A 6,097-nucleotide genomic window follows, 5' to 3' on the forward strand; every position below is an offset into this window, starting at 1 on the left:
AAGGAAGGAAGGAAGGAAGGAAGGAAGGAAGGAAGGAAGGAAGAAAAGAAAGAAAAGAAAGAAAGAAAGAAACTGGTAACAAATATATGCCGGTCTACCACAGGCAGGGTTCATCTCCAAATTACACAGGAGATCTGAGAACGGGATCAAAAGGAAAAAGAAAAGAGAAAAAATGACTGGATAAAACATAGGCAAAGATCACGCAGTTCAGGGGAAAGATAATAAATGTGGTTTTTCACATACCGAGACGCAAAGATGAACAGAGATGTACAAAGAGAGAAATGCCTATGAAAACGGTCCCGAGATGTAATGTGTGGGTTTGGCAAAAATCCAAGAGTCCGATGCGCTCCTGGGTTCGCCAGGCTGCAGAAACAGATGCTGCTAGAGAACCCTGAGGGTGCTCCTCGAGTCCCCGTCTCGGATCCATGGCTCAGGGCGAGGGTACCAGGGACCACCACGAGGGTGCGACACCTTGGTTGGAGGCACGTGGCTCTTGGGCGAGAGTGGCTCCAGCCTTAGCTGCTCAGGCACCGCTGTCTGTGGGTGTGGATCTGTGCGGGCATGGCGGGGAGGGTCTTCTGACTCCAGTTACCCTGGAGCCCGTGAACTCACGAGAGGCCAACGCACGCGCCAGAAGGTGAAGAAAGTATCGTCAGCGGGAGAGGTTGCTTTGCAAGGAGTGGAAGCGTCTGAGGGTCCAAATACCTGGGAACCCATAAAGTGACTACTGAAGACCCCAGAACCAAGCAGAGAGGTCTTGTGTGGGAGAGGCGGGAAGAGCCCGTCGGGATAACCCTGTGCCAGGGGCTGGGGTAAGCTGGGTTGATGGCTCACCTGGTTGGATCCTCACCCGTTCACTCATCCCTTCAAGGGATGTTTAGGTGCTGGGCACCGGCCTAAGTGCCGGGGCCAGAGAGGCAGAAAAAGCAGTCCAGGTGGGATCTTCCCAGGGGCGGGCGGGGGGGGGGGGGGGGGGGGGGGGGGGGCCCGGGGCGAGTGTGGGAAGGAAGGCGGGGTCCTGGGACAAAGCGCATAGGCGACCAATCTTATCGGTGCTGGTGCCAGCTACAAGAGAAACTCAAAACTAGGTTGGGGCCCGAGAGGGGCGCCTCTCGGGGGGTTGGGGGACGGGGGGAGGGGGAGGGGAAGGGGGCGGGTGGGGAGGGAGGGTGCACGAAACAGGCCCCACGTTAGGTGTTATTAGGGCCTGGCCTTCAGCGAGGAGATGAAAGTTCGGAGAAGTGACTGGCCAAATCGCTGTTTCTCCCCGAGGGCTGGCTACTCGAGGGCCGACTCCCGCCGGACATTTCCACAGAGGGCCTCGGGGGCTAATCCGTCAGGAAGGTAACTTCCTTTAGGGTCCCGCTAGACCGCGCGCTTCCCCGAGAACGAGTGAAAGAGACATCGTCGCCACCCCCACGGGAGAGAGGGAAACCCCCAGGCCGGGAGGCACAGAGCCGAGAGCTAGGGCCGGGCGGTGACCGCAAATGTCCCCACCGCGTTAGCGGCCTCGCTCCTGCCGACCCAGGTGCGTCGGACCGGCAGCCCTCCTCCCCTCCAAGGTCCACGTCCGGTTCTCAGGGCTCCCTCCGGTAGACTCCAGCCGCTGGCGGGGCCTGTGCTCCAGACGCAGGCGGTGTCTTGGGACAGGCTGAGGGCGGCAGGTCACCGGACACGTTTCTCAGCCTCTCTGGTCTCGGTGATCACAGCTGGGAAGCGAGGGTGAGAACAGCTTCAACTCACTCCGGGGTCCTGAGGATCCAAACGGAGAGCAAAGCCTGCATGCAGGGCAGGTGCGTCCGGCGCGCGGCGGTGGTGCGATCAGGGTTCTTTCCCCGCAGGGTTGACGCCACTGAGGAGTCCATGAGGTTGAGGGGCGACCGTGCTAGTCTCACGGTCCTTACGGCTAAGTGCAGGCTTTGCGGAGAACCAACCGAGCGGGGCCGAGGAGTGGCTGGCGGGGTGGGGGTGTCTCAGTCGCGGGAGGCTGGAGAGGAGGCGGGTAGGGGGAGGGCGGAGGCCGGCTCCCAGTCACAGGCACAGGTTCCTGCCCCGGCCGCAGTTCGCTCCCCGCCCAAGGTCGGGGGCCGTGCCTGGGGGCCCGGGGGGACGCGCCCCTCCCGGGCGCACAGCGTTGACCCCGCGGCGTTCTCGGGCGCACGGGGACCGCTGGGGTCCCGGAGCTCCCCGCCACACACACACACCCCCTCCCCAGCTTTGGGCCGGGCGTGGGGGAAGGGGGGGTGTCAGCGTTGGGACGCCGGAGGTCCGGGGACCGGGGGGCGGGGCTAGGGCGGGGCGGGACCGCAGTGCTACCGCCCCGGGGCGGGGCATGCAAATCGCCGGTCATCCTCTAGGGAAGGACGCGAGGGAGCCGAAAGGGATGTGAAAATTCACCAGGAGCGCGGGGCAATCCCTGCAACTGCAAGCGCGTGTGGAGCGGACCGCCACAAGATAGTGAGCCAGGAATGTGGACAGAGGGTGACATGGCTCACCGTGAGTGCAATATGGATGGCGGTGGGGTGGTGGCGGCGAGGACAGAACGACGGGCATCGCTTCTCGGCCTTTTGGCTAAGATCAAGTGTAGTATCTGTTCTTATCAGTTTAATATCTGATACGTCCTCTATCCGAGGACAATATATTAAATGGATTTTTGGAGTTAGGAGATGGAATAGGAGCTTGCTCCGTCCACTCCACGCATCGACCCGGTATTGCAGTACTTCCGGGCACGGTGCACCTCCCCCCCTTTGGGGGGCAGTACCCGTTGAGCCAAAAGCAGACTCTCTCGGTGTGGGGTGCGTTTTCAAGCATGCTCTTCGGGTCCCCGGTTTGATTGTCCGCTCGTTGCTGCGCTTATCAACTTGAGACAAGCAGCGAGTTTCCGCGTTTTGATTGTTCGGGGTTAGAGGTTGTTTTGCGTTCCCGCGTGGTCCAGCCTCTGGCTCTGAACGGGTCGAGGGCTTGGCGACGGGGCAGTCCCAACTGACTCGGTCTCCATCTTGGGTGATTTAATCTTAACGGCAACTTCTGCTAGTTCTCTCCTCGCTGTGCCGGCCCCTCACTTAACCGCCCGGAACAAAGGCCGAGCAGCTGGGGTCAAGGGTCCCACGGCCTTCTCCGGTAGAGAAAGAAGACTCGTTTCTCCAGATGTATCTATGGCAGCGCTTATCCACCGTGGTGACACTCCGGGAACTCCAGGGGTTTCGCTTTAATCAAACTCATGCCCCAGCACCGCCATAGAGCAATCGAATTCGAGTCTCTGGGGCGGGGGCCCGAGGCTGGTGGCCCTCCAAGCCCGCCCTCCGGAAGCACTCCTCGGAACATCTGGGAAGGTGCCGCCGGTCAGCTTCCTCTGAACCCTGAATTCCCCGTGACAATGAAAGCGTTGGACGCGCTCCTGCAAATCCTGGCACAAGTCGCTTCAGGACAGTCCCGGGCCTGGCTTCGTGTTTAGCACACCGCAGGCGCTCAGTAAACAGTGTACCGATGAGGAAATAACGAATTCCCTGGGCCTGGCACACACAGGAGACACCCTCCCACCCCCCACCCCCCCCACCCCCCCCACCCCCCACCCCCCACACCCCCGTCTAGTGGGGAGACCTTTGGACCCAGTCCCTGGATCTGTTGAGAGCCGGTGCGGGACGGAGCTGCTGTGGGGTGCTGCCGCTCTGCGGAACCAGATTGATCTGGTTGCGGACCCCTTCCCCAGTTCATCCTCCAAATTTGTTTTAGATGTAGAGACTGGTGACCCCTGCCCCCCACGAGGCTATGGAAGGGTTTATAGCTCACATAATGAGGCTTTCCAGGGAGAGCAAGGTGGCTCCCAGGCCGATTCAAAAAGGGCCCCTTTGAGAGCAAGGGGAGGAGTCTGAGTTGGTGTGTTTATTATGGTGGTGAGTGGAGGGCCTGGGGTAAGGGCACCTTACAGATGACACGGGACCTTCTGTGATCCTGCCTTCCACGGTGGGCAGTGAACAGACGTCCATTGGATCAGAGTCTGATGTAATAAGGAGGGTTCCAGCCTGGGGGGGCGGCGGCGGAGGGAAGGGGTGTGGGTTCCTGTGAGAAGCTGAACCTGCTGGCCAAGTTCAGGATATGAATGAGCCTGTGAGGGAAGGGACGTGGGGGTGTGGGGGTGAGGGGGTGAGGGGGTGAGGGGGCGATTATGGTAGGAAAGAGCCCACCAGAAGCAAGCGTCCCCTGGGGCAGTTCCAAGGCCCAGATCGTAACTTGGAGGTGGCTGGGCAGGGCAGCCTGATGCAAACCGGTCCCCTCGTTCCCCAAAATCGACCCCCCCACTCTTGCTTCAGACTGCAATGTCCCGGTTCCCCCCTCATGTGGACGTGCCCTGAAATTCTGACTCGCATTGAAATTCTGACTTTAAGCTCCCCTACGATGTCAGGCAGGCCTTCCCGATTCAAGCTGGCTCTGTGTTCCATCCCACCGTCGCATTTCTTTTTTTTTTTTTTTTTTTTTTAGATTTTATTTATTTATTTGAGAGAGAGAGAATGAGAGATAGAGAGCATGAAAGGGAAGAGGGTCAGAGGGAGAAGCAGACTCCCTGCCAAGCAGGGAGCCCGATGCGGGACTCGGTCCCGGGACTCCAGGATCATGACCTGAGCCGAAGGCAGTCGCTTAACCAACTGAGCCACCCAGGCACCCCCACCATCGCATTTCTTGACTATGCATCACATGCTCCCGGTAGGGACACGGAGCCAAATGGGAGAGGCCTTGGGCCTCAAGGGGGTCACGGCCAGGTGGGAGCCCCAGCCATGTGTTCATCTCTCTCAGTCCTCTGTGCATCGGAACCTGGTGTTCCGGCCATTTGGCCAGGTGTCTTATCCGGGTCCTGGGCAGGATGCTCCCCGCATGGGGGCGGGGAGGAGAGAGGAACGGTGTCTGGCTTCTCTCTACTCCCAGGACCAAGCACCACCCTGGCGGGTGGTGTCACAAGAGGTGACTCTTGGTTAAGTCGGAACCGGTGGTGATGGCAGGAGGCCCAGAGTCCAGTGAGGTGGGACCTGGACTCCAGCTCGGCCGTGGGCGGTTATGTCCTGCTGGGCAGATCCATTTCCCCAGGGTAAGAAAAGACAAGAGCTTTATCACTGGGCGCCCTGCTCTGTCCGAGGGTCCGTCCACTCTGTAGTGCCTGCCGCTTTCCAAAGGGGCGTCCATTCTCTTGAGAAGGATTCTCCATACAAATGTGACCCTGCACCCCACCCGCGACCATGAACGCCTAGGGGGCAGGAATCGGATCACAGTCGCCTCTCAGTGTTGGGCTCTAGCTGATGGGTGCCCAACCATCATCTGCATGGACATGATGGGTCAATCCCGTGGACTCAAAGAATCAAAGGTGGTTAGGTCAGTGTGTTCTGCTTTCTCTCTCTCTCTCTCTCTCTCTCTCTCTCTCTCTCTTTCTTTAAAAGTAAGCTCTTGGCCCAAGGTAGGGCTTGAACTCATGACCCTGACATCAAGAGTCGCATGTTCTACTGACAGCCAGCCAAGCACCCCTGTTCTGCTCCTTTTTTCTTTTTTAAAGATTTCATTTATTTATTTGAGAGAGAGCACGCACGCACACGCGAGTGGGGAGAGGGGCAGAGGGAGAGGATCTCAAGTAGATCCGGTGCTGAGCACAGAACCCAAGGCGGGGCTCGATCTCAGGACCCTGAGATCATGGCCTGAGTCAAAATCAAGAGTCCCATGCTTAACCCGGCTGAGCCACCCAGGCGCCCCCTGTTCTGCTACTTTTTTAAAGAAAAATCCAAGGGGGGGGGGGGGCGCCTGGCTGGCTGGCTAGGTCAGTAGAGCACCCGAGAGATTACTTGAAAATAAAATCTTAGTGGCGCCTGGATGGCTCAGCCGGTTAAGCCGCTGCCTTGGGCTCAGGTCATGACTCCAGGGTCCTGGGATCGAGCCTCGCGTCGGGTTCTCTGCTCAGTGGAGAGCCTGCTTCTCCCTCTCCCTCTGCCTGCCGCTCCCCCTGTTTGTGCTCACGCTGTCTCTCTCTCTGTCAAATAAATAAATAAATTCTTAAGAAGAAATCTAGAAAAAGAAAGAAAGAAAGAAAGAAAGAAAGAAAGAAAGAAAGAAAGAAAGA

General features: G+C 58.8%; 1 non-coding gene across 1 annotated transcript; it reads left to right on the top strand.

The window, feature by feature from the left end:
• Nucleotides 1-2,551: 2,551 nt before the first annotated feature.
• On the top strand, nt 2,552-2,742 carry LOC112819040 (U2 spliceosomal RNA). The gene has a single exon (XR_003206749.1). It is a non-coding gene; the product is annotated as a U2 spliceosomal RNA (small nuclear RNA).
• The last annotated feature ends 3,355 nt before the right edge of the window (nt 2,743-6,097 follow it).

Source organism: Callorhinus ursinus, unplaced genomic scaffold (genome assembly GCF_003265705.2).
Source record: "Callorhinus ursinus isolate GAN/ISIS: 27379988/994484 unplaced genomic scaffold, GSC_fseal_2.0 scaffold3082, whole genome shotgun sequence".
Classification (NCBI taxonomy): domain Eukaryota; kingdom Metazoa; phylum Chordata; class Mammalia; order Carnivora; family Otariidae; genus Callorhinus; species Callorhinus ursinus.